At 41.0% G+C, this 17,393-nt stretch overlaps 1 protein-coding gene across 1 annotated transcript in view; it reads left to right on the plus strand.

Moving 5' to 3' along the window:
* The window catches only part of LOC107376702 (alpha-1,6-mannosylglycoprotein 6-beta-N-acetylglucosaminyltransferase B), a 154,357-nt gene that overhangs the window by 26,526 nt on the left and 110,438 nt on the right, over window positions 1–17,393 (plus strand). The gene's annotated exons all lie outside the window — the stretch shown is intronic.

Genomic DNA, 17,393 nt, shown 5'->3' on the forward strand with positions numbered 1-17,393 from the left:
ACTGAAAAACAATCAGAGATGTTTTTTTATTTAACTTTTACATTTCATGGCTCACCAAAACGGATGGAAAAGAATGTGTGTGTGTGTTTTTTTGTCATCAGTTAAATTCAAAGGTCAGTGTGACTCTGACAGAAAATAATGTCAGGTTATGCACTTTAGATAAAAATGATTAACTTCTAGTTCAGATGTTGTAGATAAAATCTAACGAGTTTTGCTATTGACTGAAATTCAGTGATGGAAGGGGCTCAACGGGTGCCTGTGTGGCAGCAGAAAAGAATGTAGACAAAACATAAAAAGTACTTCAAACACGTTTACTTGATATTTGTGTGAAATAGGGCTGGGCGGATCGATCTAAAATATCGATAGTATCGATCTAACTTTGGTTTTGAGTATTTACTAGATACCTGCGTGATGGTATCGATTCCATTTCTTCTAGCCTGGCAAGCCATGACCTACTCACCGCTACAGATGTCGGTCAGCGAGGCAGTCCACAAAACTCCGTCAATCGCTTTCCTAAATAAATGTTAGTACTTCCATCTGATCTTGACTCAAACAAAAACTAAAGTCATAATAGTCCAAACTTGATGCCAAAGCCGTTTCAAACGAGCGGCTGATCGCCGACTAGTCACGTTTGTTTTTTTCCAATAACATCCCGCCTACTTATGGGCCATTCCCATCTGTACCGGGTCGGCCCGGACCGGTTAGCGTAGTTTGTGTACATATCTGGGTGGCCTGGTATTTTTCCGGGCCAACCAAGGCTCATTCTCAGCCCTCTTCTCGAGGGGGTCTGCTTCAGGCCAACCAGGGCCAACACACCCACTGCTGACAGCAAATTCACACGTTCCATTAGAGCAAGCCTCTGATTGGTGGGTAGAATCAGCCCACATGGGCTTAAGGCAAGGATGTGTGGAATCAACCGGGCCAGGCTGGGGCCGACTGGGGCTACCCGGGCCGACCCGGTACAGATGGGAATTGGTCCATTAGTGGTGCGATTGGCCCATGAAATCTCTATAGTGCCATGATTGGAGCACTACAGAAGGGCAGCCATCTTGATTTGTAGTTTACCTGGCAGATACCTGTGATTGGACCGTTTCGAGCGGCAGCCATGTTTGTTTGCAGGGACATCCCGCCTACCTCGCTAAAAGAGCACTGTGATTGGCCCAACAAACCAGTAAAGCACTGTGATTGGAACGCCACGGATGTCAATCAACGGTGCAGTCCGCTGTTACATTAAAAAAAAGTAAAACAGCGAGCCAGCACGAGACAAGCACGGAACAGCAGAAAGCACTGTTGTGGCTGCGTGATGGCAGACCGAAAAAGGAGCGCCGTTTGGATTTTTTGTACACAGCTTTATAGATTTCAAATAGAAAAAAATCTTGAGCTTGTTAACCATTTTAAACCATTTTGAATTTCGTAATGAAAACTTTATTTGCCTGAAAATGTTCCCTGTATTTTATTATCATCATCGTACACATGATTTATTAAAGGGAAAATTACAAAATAATTAAGTAATCAATAAAACTTGAGTTTTCAGACAAGATTCTCATATGAGAATCATGAGAATCTTGTCTGAATACTCAAGTTTTATTGATCCTATTTATCTTAATAAATCCCACAAAACTAGATGGTACAAGACTAGTAGTAAAAAGTATCAGTATTGGTATCGGCAATGCTAGCCCCTGTATTTACTTGGTATCGGATCAATACCAAATTTTGCAGTATCGTACAGCACTAGTGTGAAACCTTTTTCCCCCTTTGTACTTTCAATTTTGCCACAACAGCCACACACTCAGATTGTCTAAATTTATTTTTTGTCTCATGCCAGTCTCATTTTCTTTGGTGTCTGGCCCTCTTCCAATTTTTTTTTGTGTGTGGCATTTCTCACATTTTCAGGTTCATAAAAAAAATTGGGAGTTGTTCCAGACACTTACAAGGACTCCATGACTACTTTTTCTTGCACATCTTCTAAAGGTCCCATTGACCAGGATTGGATATCAGTGTTCTATGTGATCTTCTACATGCTAGATCATCTCATGCTAGCACAACACACCTTGTTATGACCAGTCATCTTTGTGTGTTTCAAAAGTGAGATGTTTCAAAATGAGATGTTTTACTGGAGCATGTTTGCCATATTCTCCTAAATGTTCTTCGCATACTGATGGCAACCAATAAAATAAATAATTTGGTAAAAATCATTCCTTTTAATCACCTCTGAAATGTAAAATACTGGAAAAATGTCATCTAATCATAGTGAAAGTCCTGTTCTTAATGATTGGATCCATTCATCAAACGCCTTCTCTGAATGTCTCACTATGCTTCACATAACCCTCTATGAGCATGAATTGCACTTTTTCGACTTAGAGCAGCCAAACAGGATGCAAAGCCAGAGCCGGGCTACCAAGTGTAATGGACAGAATGTTCTGTTGTGTTCGTAAATCTCATTTTAGGAGTTACCTTGCATGTTCTGTTCAGAATCTGGTTCTGCTGTTGTTGGGAAACATTTAAGTGATGGACCTGTTGTCTGTGAAGGCAGCTCGCTCTCAACTTTATTGGCTGGTAGAGCAACATATATTTGAGTGTCAGAAGCCACCAAAACGGCAGAGAGCACAGAACAACTGGAATGATATTCAGGCTGGGTTCTAGACGTTTTAACCGTTGTTCATGGGGTTTCCCAAAATGTTGGTGGTACTAAACTGACTTTGAAGAGTTACTAGACCCCAAAATAATTTTTTTTGGCTTATAAACTGTAGAAGGAGTCACCACTCATCTGGGAAAAGGTGCTGGATCAAAAAGTGGAGTAAACAAAATGAGAATCCGCACACTTCAATCTGCGATGTAGGAGTTTATTGGTCAAGCTTTCGGTCAGAGACCTTCATCAGGAAAAAAAAGTAATTTTCCCCCTCTCCTCAGCAAGAACTAATCTGCATGAGATATTGTTCAAGGTCATGCATCTGCTTCTAAACTGTTTTCCTTTCCAGCCCAAGAGAAGAATGAAGACAAAGGACTCATTTTTTTAAATAAATCAAAGAACTCTATTTTAATAAGCTAATCAAACAAAGTGTTAGTCAATAAAAAAATGTGAACCAATTTGTGAAATGAAAATATTAATGACTTGATATTAAAATCCTATAGAATACATAACTTTAAATGTTTCCACTAGAGACTGATTCCATGTAAGGTTAAGCCACATCACACATTGCTTTTACTGATCCAATCAGAATCTTCCAGATCTGACGGAGGCGTGGTTTTGGTGGAGCTTGGTAAATCTGTCAGCTTTTCATTTGACCGTAAATCAAAACATCCGAATCATAAAACTATGCCCATGTTATCTTCAACTCCAGTTCAAAGTGTTCAAGAGAAGTTGTCGGAGTGGCCAATCCGTAACTTTCCTCTTCAGCCAAAAGAACCAACGTCAAGCTGAATAAAATCTGTTGCTGTTCCAACTGCTGCAACGGTTCCTTTCAGAATAAAAGCTGAACCATCACGACCCAGTTTTGGGTCTTGCTAGATACCAATAAACTGTCGTGACCCGGAGGTATCTCAAGACTGGACTGGTCGGCGGCCGCGGCTGTTCTACAGGCTTCGGCTCCAGAAAGGTCCAAGCTGGACCTCTACACCTCCTAATCTAGACGGGGACTTCCGCCAAGGGTACGTAGACTGACAGAAAGGCGTCACAGTGTGTGTTATGAATCTCCAAATCAAAGCTTAACTTGAAGACATCACCTTCACTCCTATCAGAACTAATCGTTTCTCCGGATTTGCTGGTTCTGAACAACATTCCACACATACACCATTCTCCGTCTCACTTCAACTTAGTTACACCATACATTTAGTGTTTAAAGTTAGTCTAATTTTAATTTGTTTAGTAATAAATCTTTAAACTTTTAAAACTTGACTCTCTTTCTTTTGTCTCTGAGTTAATATGAAGTGGTTACATAATCCCTGCAATAAAAAGTTCCGATCTTCTGGTTTAAGTTATCCACAGGTCCATAAGATTGATTTCATATTCACTATGGAATCTCATGTCTTATGGTTCATTAAATAGATGTAAATCAAACCTTTACATAATGGCGAGCCATTTTGCCAGACATTTGGGCCACATACATCATGAATGACAATTTCTGATGAAGGTCTCTGACCGAAAACTTGACCAATAAACTCCTACATCGCAGATTGAAGTGTGCGGATTCTCATTTTGGCTTATAAACTGTACAATCGAGTCTTTACAAATGCAATCTTTCGGTTTCTGTGCATTTCTTGACATGATTGTGTAAACTTGATCAAATCTGGAATCTAGGTCTAAAAACAACTTAGTGCTGCCCTCTGTGGGTTGAACTGTGGCTACTGCCTTTTAAATTTGTGATTGACTGGGGCTGGTACAATTTCACGTCATCGGTACAGTCTCCTCCCACTCCACCTCCCTCCTGAGATGGAAATTCCCCACACTTGGCCATGCCACTCCGTGCGTCCTGGCAACACCCACTTTCATAGCATTTTTCAAATCTTGACTAGGGTGGAGTTACGTTTTCTGATGGTGTGCAGTCCCTCTTTAAAATTATGAATTAACCAAGAAAGCTTTAAACTGCCTTGTTCACCATAAAACACCATGCTATACCAGCTAGCACACTAAATTGTTATTTGATGTGTTATTTTAGAATTGATGGCAGAACGGGTGCAAAAAATGGGTCGAAAACCTGAAACATTGTTATGTTTTAATGGTTGTTTGAGCGTATCCATTGCATATGGTGTTATACAATTTTTTTTGCAACCATCAGATTCTTTAACTGAAACAAGGAGCCTGATGAAAGAGAATTGGACCAACTTTGTTTTTCAAAACTAAGCTTGCACGAAAGGCTTTTTAAAAGAATGTCTACCATACTGTTACTGACAAAAGCAAACTGGTGCACAGGGGCCCATACTTTATGATACACTGTGAGCATTGTCACCGTGTCAGTAAAGAAAACCCAACACACATTCACTGCATGCTACTGCTGATCCATCCCACGATCGTATGAGGAGCCTCGTTTTCTTTAGTTCTTCGTTGTACACAGTATGATGAGGGTTTGTTTTTACCCTTGCCGACATGTTTCGACGTTAAAGAATGGCACAAACAACTGAATAAAACAAAATCAGAAAACAAACACAATACGAACATAACAAATAAATATGAGGAGCCTGCTGTAATGCAAACTGAATCTGTGAGGACGTTTTCGAACCATGATGATTGTGATTGTGAGTTTCCATGAGTCAAATGGTATTTGGTTTAAGTTAATCGTTGTTGCTTTTCACCATGTTTCTGTTGTCAAGAGAGTGGCAGTAGAAATCATTCTTTTACAAGTGAACATCCAGCGTTTGTTTCCCAGACCCAACTGCGGGGCTAGAGATGCTGGGTCAGCTAATCTGTTGTGACCACAGGGAACCAGTGGGAAATTAAGCACCACCTCTTTGATTGGGACTTTGCACAAATTATTGAAGGAATGTAATTGCTTCTTTTGCTTCTTCCAGTAAGGAACACAAACTGAAGCTGAGAGCTGGGGCTTTATAACAATTTATTTCATATTAAACCTACTGAGGCATGTTGCCCAAACAACATTCTGTTGAACTGCAGCACAGCTTTTTATCACAGTTTGCATCAGCATTGAATTAAAGGAGGTGGAGCTGCAGAAGTGAGACCAAGCTGCCCTAAATTCAGCCGTTTTGTGGGTTTAGATTGGAGTTTAGGAAGAATGGGGAAGATTAAAGCTGTAAATGCAGGTGGAGAAGGCCATGTAAGAAACGTTTCGGCAGGTGGTTTTCCTTCTCTGGGCTGTCGGGTATAATAAGAGGTCGGAGCGACACACAAGATAAGTGACAGAGGGTTTCTTCTCTAATAGCGCCTGGATCCATCAGCTCCCGACACAGGTGCCAAAACGAAGAGAGCAAGTCAGTCACAATCAGTCTTCTCGGTAATGAATATTTGAATCGTGCAGGGAGAAGACTTGCTGAGCTTTTCTGACGTCTGTGCAGAAGGGAATTTATATATATATATATTTAATTTCTGCTGACACAAGGTGCAGAAATCTGGCCTCCATGAAGAAAACTAAAGAGCTGAAATGCAGATCAGGCTCGACGGGATTTATTTATTTAGTTTTTCAGCTGCTCTAATGAGGAGAAGAAGGAATTATTGATGCATCAAAAATAATAAAAACATAAAAACTGATTAAGATTTAATAAAGTTATAACTTTGATTTGGTTCCATTAACATTTTGTGTTGAATGAAATTTATTCCAGTGGTACACCCTAAAGGTACGTAATGTTATGGTCTGGATCACTCAGACCAGTGGTTCCTAATTAATGGGGTGCAGCCCCTCCAGGGAGCAGACTAGGCGTGAGGGACTGCTCCCACCCCCGTCCTATCCTGACAAAGATTACACCCCTCCTCGGACAATAAGAGAAACACCGACTCAGACTCGTGTATTCCGGTGTAACGTGATGAAGGAGCTATTCCACCAAAGGTTATTTACCTTCTCTCCTCAGGGAGAACTAATCTGCATGAGACTGCCTCAAGGTCTCCTGTTTCCTTTCCAGCTCAAGAGAAGAATGAAGACAAAGGACTCTTTCTTTTTCATAAAATAACTCTATTTTAATAAGCTAATCAAACAAATTGTTAGTCAAGAAAAAATGTGAACCAATTTGTGAAATGAAAATATTAATTACTTGATATTATAATCCTATAGAATATAATACGTAATATAACTTTAAATGTTTCCACTAGAGACTGATTCCACGTAAGGTTAAGTCACATGACACATTGCTTTTACTGATCCAATCAGAATCTTCCAGATCTGATGGAGGCGTGGTTTTGGTGGTGTTTGGTAAAGCTGTCGCTTTTTGATTCGACCGTAAATCAAAACATCCAAATTATAAAACTATGCCCACGTCAGCTTAAACTCGAGTTGAAAGCTTTCTAGAGAAGTTGTCGGAGTGGCCAATCTGTAACTTTCTGCTTCAGCCGAAAGAACCCAACGACAAGCTGGATTAAATCTGTTGCTATTCCACCTGCTGCAACGGTTCCTTTCAGAATAAAAGCTGAACCATCACGACCCCGTTTTGGGTCGTGCTAGATGCTAGATGGGGCTCTCACAGTCGCTCCAAAGGGATTAGCAGCGCTGAAACACGTTTAGCCATCAGAGGTGAGGGGCTGATGCGGCAATATTACTACCAAGCGAGGCGGAACGAATGCCGCAATATTCGCGCAACGCCATGCCGGCATTTTCAATTACAGATAGAAACACCTGTAAAGGTTCCTGAGCCTTTAAATGGTCTCTCAGTCTAGTTAAATTACTGAAATAAATGTAATTTTGCACAGCATTCTAATTTTTCCAGCTTCATATAATTGTGTGTTTTAGTAGCATTTCTGTTGCTGGTAACCTAGTAATGGTTAGATAAATAAATAAAATCCTTGAGAATGACACTAGAAGAGGCACAAATCTGATGGAGGACTTAAATGTACTAACTTGGGTCAGACCCAAACACAGAAGAGCTGAAGCTGGGTGGTAAACACACACAGGTAGTTCTAATAACACCTGAGCTCCATGACGTCTGAGACTGATTAAACCAGTGTTAGAGCCGACTAAAGAGATGATCAGAAACAGGTTGATCTAGGAAGGTAGAAGAGTGTGATGTCTGAGCAGTGAACAGGTGAGCGGACCTTCGGGACGTCCTGCTGTCACACCAAGAAGGGCACGGCTGCAGATTCACGCCTGCAGCAGCAAATCTGCGGGTCTGCAGCTGTCACGTCTTCCTTGTTCTTCACGGCCGTGATGCGGTTGAATGAAAACATCTGCCTCTTTAGCTCCAATCAGCTGATGATGGCTTGGTAACGCACACATTTTCTTATCAGTAACGGAAACAGCGTTATGATAAAAGAAGACAGTAATTAATTAGATTACTCGTTCCTGAAAAAAAAAATCCCATCACTGCCGTGTTTGCTCTTGCTTGGTTTTACAAGTTTAAGGCCAAGGACAATGTTAAGAATGGTTATTGCCCTCCACCTAGCTATTCCACATCCAAGAAATGTTTTTTTGGAAAATACATCAAAGATTTGGGGAACTGCTGCGACCTACAGGCTTGGCACACATTTGAATGTGCTCCACAATGCTGGATTTTTTATTTTTTTTTTTTTTTTTGCTAAACACATATGGGTCCAAGTATTTCCAGAAATGAGCAGTGGAGGATATTCGGTTTTATAAAAACCCGGCTATGTGTGTACACAGACTCAGTTGTTTATTATATGAACTGCTTCATCTTAGAAGGTCGTGGAACCGTTTCCAGGAGTCACTGTGCTTTCTAACCCAATTACCTCCCTCCCCTGTCCAAACGGAGGTGATGAGCGCTGCTCATTGCGGCTGCATGCACCGATGTGAGGATAGTCCCAACCCTACCTCTCCACCTAGTGGACACTTATGTTGTGTAATGTCTGAAGTCTGTTGCATTTCTGTCTGAGGTGTTTTTTGCATAGCAAAGCTGCCCTCCCTGTGGAGGGTAACTCTGAAGTGCATTTTTTTCCTCCACCTGACCCAATCCTCATATAAACCCTCTGATCTCTATTAAGGTAGCGCAACTCGGGTTGCGAATGACCACAGTCACCAATTTTTGTCATTTGTCTATGTCTGTATGTCTGATCTCAGTATTGTGTGTGCTTAAACTGTAATTTCCCTCTGGGATTAATGGCGTATCTTTGAATTTTGAATTTGAATTGAAGAAGAAGAAGAAAAGATCATTTCTATAGCGTCTCAAGATAAAAATCACGAGGCGCTTCACAAAAACAAAAAATGTAAAATATAAAAAAAATTTGAAAATGATTAAAACATATTTAAAAAAGAGCAAAAATAGACAATTGTGATTAAAAAATGTAAAGAGAGAGAGTGAATAGGAAAGAGAGAAATCAGTGGCTCGTGAGGAAGGTGAAATAGGTGGGGAGAGCAGAACAAGGAGAGGGTGATGAAGATCACACCAAAACCAGCTTGAACAAGTGAGTCTTCAGCTGCTTTTTAAAGGAGACCACCGAGTCCACTGATCTCAGGCTCAGGGGGAGAGAGGTCCAGAGTTTGGGGGCCACAGCAGCAAATGATCTGTCACCTAGGGTTGTAGAGAGCTGGTTTCTATCTCCAGCAGTCACCAGATAAGATGCAGAGAACACCCTGGACATCTCTTCAGCCCATCATAGGGCGATAGAGACACATCTCCAGCCACACGCACCTTGGGGACAGGTTAGAATCCTAAAACGTTTATGCTGATTAAGCCTTTTCCCCTCTTTGAGCATGAGGTTGCAAAATAGCAGCAACTTTTCAACTAATTGCTCATCCAATTAGCTAAACGATGCCTACTGAATTCATTTCCAGTGCTTAGTGACTGTTAATGTTAACACAGCAAACATTTATGCTAAAACAGCACACACTTCATATAGAAAACCGAGTGCACCACATTTTCAGGTGAAGTCTTGTGTTCAGAAACTGAGCACAGTCACACGCACAGCTAATGTTTTCTTTGCCCCAGTCTTCCAGCAGCACACGTGCATCCATCATGCACTGGTGTGATTGCATGCTGAAATTGGTCTGATTGCTTTGCATTTTTACCAAAATGATCTCTGCGGTGTACTAGCTCATCCTCTGAGCTTTTCAGGTAAACACCAGTTATTCACTCATGTTTTGCTTCTCACATCTAGAGTCACACTGAAAATGTGCGGCTTAATGTCTGTGTTAAAGCTGTTACTTAATTTATTTCCAGACATGACTAAGCGTGGATGCATGTGCCGTGTGTTTGCAGAAGGCTCTGAGAGCATCTTGGCTGCGGGAGCTCTCATTAAAAAAAAAAATCACGGCTTTCTAAAGAGGATTTAGCGGTTGTAGGAGTGTAGTAAAATATCTTTTCTCTCACAGGTATGAGGCTTAACCCTAACTGCAACCCCTCATACCTTGTGTGTTATTAAGGGTTGAAATGTCGATCAGCTGTTCAGCTTGGATCCACCTGTCTGATTCCTTTTCCTCACTAGTAAACAAGACCTCCAACAACCGAGAGTCCACCTCTGGACGTCTGACCACTTATCTGGCTTGGAGTTGGCAGTTCAGCCTTTACAGTTTATAGTGATGGCTCTTTCGTGGGAGCCGTTCATTAGTCGGCCGTTTACCTCAAAGAGCCGTTCAAAAGACTGGCTCCTTTGAACGAATTTAAGCGGGGGTGGGGTGGGGATGGGGGGTGTATTGAGTGTTCCTGCGGTGTCCGTGAGGGGCACGAGGTTGGTTAGCTTCTCTCCTATGTTCGTCACAGCGGTAGGTGGGGTTTGACCGGGTGCGCTTTACCGACTTCCGGGGAGCTTTGTTACCAGAAGACAAGATGAACGGCTCTCTACATGGACTCGGCTCTCGTCATTCACTTTGAAAACCCGTTCAAAAGATTTGATTCGTTCATGGACGTCGCATCACTAACCGTTTGAGAACCACGGCCTCCGATTTGGACGTGCTGATCCTTGTGCCAACAAGTTCACACTCGGTTTCAAATCTGTCCAGCAACAGTTGAAAGTCATATCTGGTCATACGTTTGATAGATACGAAACAAAGAAATGTTTGAGGTTCCTTCATACTAACCATTTCCTATAAAGATTTTGCAACATTTATTACCTCGGTGATTCAAGGAGGGAACCAAGAAAACCAGTAATTAGAAACAAGAATAAAGCAATATTTACACAAACCATTACAGAAGACAAGAAAATGGTACCAGTGCATGTTTACGTAAATACAAATAAATACAAACAATTCTAAATGATGGAGGACAACCAACAAATACCTTGGAAATGATATTTCAACTCATTTTTATGCAAATTTTACAACATAAAAGCATAAGATATTTCCAGAATGTGGTGAAGAAACTCATTACCACGAAAGCTCAAACTCTGCACCATGCAGACATCTGTAGTTTCATGTTGACCTGCAGCAAACTGGGTTGTGTTTTCTCTCTACACTGCACAGTGACGCAGTTACGAGCTCCATGTTCAAGCCAGTGATGACTACAGTCCAGCTCTTTGAAATGCATTTTTTTACGATGATTCATTGAAGCCCAAAAGGTTTTGAAAAGCAGCAGGTCCTCAAAAAAACATCATAGTTTTTGTTCTGCTGTCAGGTTGTGTTTTTGCCTCTGGTTGTCAAAAGGTTGGGGTCTGAAAGCCCGAGGTTCGTTTTCTACCTGACAATAAATCTTCAACTCAAAGTTGACTGCACAAAAATGTTATTGTACCCTAACCCCTCAAGGTTTTCCTTCTTTAAGTTATGTTTTTCATCAAGAAAAGGATCTCAGTTTGTGGGATTCCAGCTCCCCTAGTGGCGACTGAAGCACACTGCAACTTAACGCAACAGTTACATATTCAAAAGCAGCAGCAAACAACATTTTCTACAAGTAGGGATTCAAACAGTAGCACTACACTTCTAAAGGACAAACACAACAATAACAGTTAAAATCTAATTGTTTTTGTTAACATACAAGCCAGCGTTAGCTGGCTAGTGTGCTGGTGCACACAGGTTAGTTTTAATGAAATTTTTAGCCCTGTTGTTGGTGTGCATGTTAGAATTACTTTGGCTTGATGTATAATTAGAGCTGGATTTACCGTCATTATCATGCACATGATTAGTTCTCATTACCCTTTAAAGACAAAATTCAGTGAGAAGCCATTTTTTACATGTTATTTTTGAAAAACAATCTGTCACTGATTTTTAACATGCAGTCTACTGCCTCAGTTAGCAGCCACTGATAGAAAATAGACAGGGAAACTCCCAGATTAGAAAAGCCACATACATCTGCGTCATGAAAATTAACATTCTTGGATGTTATGGTTGGCACTAGTTTCAGAAAGAATCACGAGAAGGCAATAATTCATTTCCTAGCTTTATTTGAACCACATGTAGCAATATCAGGCCTCCATCATAACTCCCATAGACATGAATACATAAATGCCCCACTGGGTGCTGGAGAGCATAACAGCGTCATCGCCATATTGGATGGGTCTCGTCACTCTCCAAAGTCAAAGCAGAATGGGCTTCTATGCACGTTTTTGTGCAGCCTGTGGTTGCAACAACTGGCATGCAATTGAAAACAGATCATGTGGGATTACTGTTTACCTTTCTAGCCTACCAGATGGGATTTTATGTTTTAATTAACTTTAATTTTTTTTGTTTAATTTTTGTTATATTTCGGTTATCATGTCATTCCTTGTGTTTGATTTTGTAAATAAGCTTGATAAAATGTGTTTTTTAGTTGGGTAAGCACCTTTCTCAGTAGAGTTGAATGCACTGGGGGCGAACGGAGACCCATGTAAGATGGTGGCCGACTACTACGGCAACTCCAATAGGCAGTGCTAGTCCATGGGGTGTCTATGTATATAGGGAGGCTAAGTCTCCACCCTTTCCGGTCAGCTCATAGGTACCCAGAAGAATGAAAACATGAATGCAAGTCAACAGGGCTAAAAGAGCTATTTTCTAATCCTCTCTGGCTTCTGCCCTGGATCACACATATGTTGTCCTGCAACTTAAATGAAAAGTAATGATGTGTGTTTCGACCACGCCAGTCACGTACTTTGAGATTTATCAGCTTGTAAAAGTTCGTAATTAGCATGACTACAAATCAGACATCGGCACGTCGCATATGTGACGTCACCACATAATCTCTTCCTGCCTAGCGTAGCTGCTACTTACCACATGGCCAGATTTATGGTGGTTCTTTCCTCCTGAAGGAAGGATGTCAAGTTTGCTAAACTTACAGCCATTTTCCCCTCTGTTTTTCACCGTGTCTGGTTCGATGACATCACTTTTGTGAAGCGCCATTGAAGTTCTGGACTTGTTTTTACACAAAACCTAAAATTTCATTTCCCACTGTTCGAAAATAAGCACGATCTTTGTATCAAAATGTGTTTTAAAATTCACGGATATCATATGTGAAATCCATGTCACAAAACAAGCGGAATTAGAAAATAGCGTCTTTAGCCCCATTGACTTGCATTCATTTTTTCGTTCTTCCGGGGAACCATGGTCCGGAAGTAGATGGTTGTGATTTAGGCTCTCTAAAAGTCTGTGGGTGTTTCTCAGTGTCAAGGCACCTGGCCTTGCGAGGCCAGGCGCCTTGCTTACGAGGACACTGTCCTTCCTTGGTCAAAGAAAACGGTTAAATGGAACAGACTTGCATCACGTGACAGCCGCTTCCATGGCAGTCACATAACGTCACGTGACACGGGAGATAATGTTATCTTTAATATGCATTAGTTTCAATATAAATGTATAACGAGCCTTTTACTTTTTAAACTGTCTATACGTATATTTGTGACCTTGGGTGTTCTGAAAGGCGCTTTTAAATAAAATGTATTATTATTATTATTATTACTAATAATATTATTATTATTTACTAAATAAAAAATATAAGTATGTTATTACCCGCTAGACACCGAAGCTGCAACTACTAAGTAACTAACCAACCATAGATAACTTCTTTGGATCAGAAAACAACATTTTAAATTAGTTGACTTACTTTTGAACTTGAAAATTGTCCATGAAGTAGCTGCTGGCTTCTGAACCACCGTCCTTTAGAAAATACAGCGGTGTATTCTGGGTAATTTTTGACCAAGACTAGGCTACAAGACACCTCCCGTGTATCCTCGCTCAGCTAGCTAAATGGATAACAAACGGAGAACACACGCCTCGGTAGAACATGAACATTGGAACACATCTTGGCGGCTCCCGATGACGTATCTCCTAGGCAACCGGGGAGCGGCCAAGACATCAAGGCAAGGTTCCTTGGCATTGAGAAACACCCTGTGTTAACTCCTCTTTACTACTTCTCCTTCTTTCCTACATGTGTTATCATCTCCTATACTGCCCCCTGGTGGTAGACCCAACAATGGACTCACCCATCTTGCTTCCGGACAGGGAAGGTTGTTGTTGAATTAGTGTCCAGAAGTGGGGGCACATCTTGGCTAGTAGAAGCTAACTATTAGCGTTAGCAACTCCACAATGCGGCAGAACTTATCACCTTCAGGCTTATGTCATTTGTGGAGATAAAACATCAACATGGCAGAGCGAATGAAAGCAGTGGAAGAATTGTGTTGCTGTTGTCCAATCAGGAGTGAGATGGCCATATATCACGAATACTAATCAAACAATCAATCAATCAAAGCTTTATTTATAAAGCGCCTTCTGCAACCCTGTCAGGAAGCCCAAGGCGCTGAACATGGTACAGTACAAAGTTAAATATAGTAAATTAATCAGAAAATAAAAGCAATTCAAATTACAAAATACAAATTACAAAAAAGGTGAAACATTCTAGTAGAAGACAAATGTGTAAAACAAGGGATAGAGTGAACCAATGAAAACTGTGAGATAAAATCAACATAAAAGAGGGCCAGATTCAAACATGTTCAGGAAACGCCAAGCAGAGGAGGTGGGTTTTTAGGCGACTCTTGAAGACTGGCAGAGATGGGGACAGCCTAACGTAGGGTGGCAACTGGTTCCATAGTGACGGTGCTAGTACTGAGAAAGCCCGGTCCCCGCGAGTACGACACCTAGAACGAGGGACAACGAGCAGGCCTTGGTCAGAGGAGCGCAGAGCGCGTGATGGGGAATGCCTGTTCAGGAGCGTGGCCAGATAGGGGGGAGCAACACCCTGGAAGAAATTAAAAACAAAGACGAGGAGACTGAAGTGTGAACGATAGCAAACCGGAAGCCAGTGCAGGGAGGCCAGAACCGGACTGATGTGGTCCCGTTTCCTGGTCCCAGTCAGGAACCTTGCTGCGCTGTTCTGCACAACCTGTAGGCGACACAGTGATGACTGACACGACCCTGCATAGAGAGAGCTGCAGTAATCAAGCCTAGAAATTACAAAAGCATGGAGAATACCGGAAAATACGGTATTTGATGTTTTATAGATTATGGTTTATCTTCTCCTTTGCTGAAGTTCTTTCCCCATTAAGTTCATTAATGGCACCTGCCTTCCCTCCAGACCTCACTCCTCACACCTGTCACCTGTTCCCCTGATTGCTCTCCTAAGTGTTAAAAACCCCGTCTTGTCCCTCAGTGTTGTTGGTCCATTGTTTTTGTCAGCGTTGTTCTGCCCTCCTCTAGTAGCTCCTGGTCCTTGCTCATGTAAGGGAAAAATGAGAGGTTCTTACATTTTATTTAATGAGCCAGAAGGCGTGGGATTCCATAGGAAATATGAAATCCGCCTCACGGATCGGGGTTGGTTAAACCCTTTGAACTGCATTAGAGCTGACGTGGCATCTGTTTTATACCTCGGATGTTACGGTTTATTGTCGAATGAAAATGACCAAACACCGTCAGAAGCACGCCTCCGACAGATCTGTAAATTCTGATTGGATCAGTGAAAAAATGTGTTGTGTCTTTTTAACACTACGTGAAATGAGTCCTGTTGAACCATTTAAAGTTACATTACTTCATTTCTAAGTTCATAATAAAATAATTAATATTTTAACTTCACAGGTCAGTCACATCTTATTATATTGACTAACACTTTGATGGATTATCTTTATTAAAATAGAGTTATTTGATTAATTAAAAGAAAAGAGTTAATTCTTCTTTCTTCTGTCTTCATGCTGGAATGTAAACAGTTTAGAAACGACTGTATGACCTTCAGGCTGTTTCAGACACACTGACACTGTGTCAAAAGCAAACAGCTGTTAGGGTAGAAATGGCTCCTTCGTCATGTTACACTCATAAATTAGCTTTTGTTTTTGTAATTCAGCGTTCCTAGATTTTTAGCTTGGCTTCCTGCCCTTGGAAAATACTCTTCATCCTAATAAAAGGATTTTTTCATTTATTCAACAGCTCCTGCCTGAGTTGTCTGGATTTCTTCATTTTGGGTCCAAACCTCCTGCTCTCAACGTGACACATTTCTAATAAGACTTAGAAAACTTTTGATTTGACCACAGATAATTAATAATACCTTTCTCAGTGGCCTAGTGGTAGAGTGTCCGCCCTGAGACTGGGAGATCAGGGATTTGATTCCTGGTCGGGTCATACCAAAGACTTTGGAAAAAATGGGACCCAATGCCTCCCTGCTTGACACTCAGCACCACCAAATAGTTCCCGAGCGCGGCTGTGTCTGCAGCTCACCGCTCCCCCAGGGGATGGGTCAAATGCGGAGAACAAATTTCGCACACACACCTGTGTGTGTGACAACTAATGGGACTTTAACTTTAACTTTAATGAAGATAGGGGGTGCTAAAAGCAAGCAAAAACGGACAAGGGTACCTTTAAAACTAGCTAATAAATGTAATTCTTTAGCTAGTTTGAAGACTACTAGGCAAGCAAAATTTTCTTACTCCATTGGCAGATTTAAAAAAACAACAAAAAACACATTTGAATCACATATAAGAACATTTTCCTTATTTTAAGTAATGTAATTTCACAGACATTTATTTTTCATTTAAGACAAAAAATAAGAAAAAATGTCTGAAAGTGACTTTTTTTGTTTACTTACTTAGAAATTCAGTTTTGCAGAAAACTACCAAATGCTTTACTTTTATATCTGACAAAGAACAACAGCTCTGTGGAGGTGTAAAATATGACTTTAAGGTTGAAAATAAATATTGGCTAAAATCAGTTTATGAATCTGCATCGGTGCAGAATCAGCTGTTTATAGACGGTGCCTCTGACGCACCTACCAGTTACAAAACAAACGGTGATCTAATTGGAATAAGTTCCTAATATTGATTGAGCTGCGGTGCTTCTGAAATAGAGTCATTAAAGAAGATTAGTGGCTCCTAAATCCTGCTTGTTATTAGTGAGCAGATGAGGAATGACGAGAGGAGGCTCCACGTGCTACAAATCTGCAGAGAAAGGAGCTCATCAGCTGTTTTTGTCAAATGAAGCAGCGCGCAAGCTAATGCTGCAAAACGCACATAAGATTACATTTGTTCATCCTCACTGTGTGTGTTTGGAGGGTCATCACCGTGAAAAATGTTTTCTGTAGATTTCCAGCAGCGACTGAGTGAAAACCATCCTAGTTTAGCACATTTTAGGTTTCCCTCCTGGAAAACAGCCTTCTCTCTTACCTCGAATCATTATTCTACCAAGATGTGTTGTTAAAGAGGCCAAGGCACTTCTTCTTGGCCTTGGAATGAAGATTTGTTGTCTAACTGCTGAATTATTTAAAGGCCAAGGATGCTGGAAAGGAGTGCTATGAAAAAGAAAACATATGAACAACTGAAGGACAAGAATTCAGGGAATTTTTGAGTTTCTCTTTAATTTTTTGCTGCAAATTTTGCTCTTGATGCTGAATATCCTCTTACGGATTCATTCCTTTATTTTTAAATCTCCACAGTAAAGCATCAGACGCTCAAAGAAGTGTAATAGCTGTAT

This window comes from Nothobranchius furzeri, chromosome 12 (genome assembly GCF_043380555.1).
Source record: "Nothobranchius furzeri strain GRZ-AD chromosome 12, NfurGRZ-RIMD1, whole genome shotgun sequence".
NCBI classification, from domain to species: Eukaryota; Metazoa; Chordata; class Actinopteri; order Cyprinodontiformes; family Nothobranchiidae; genus Nothobranchius; species Nothobranchius furzeri.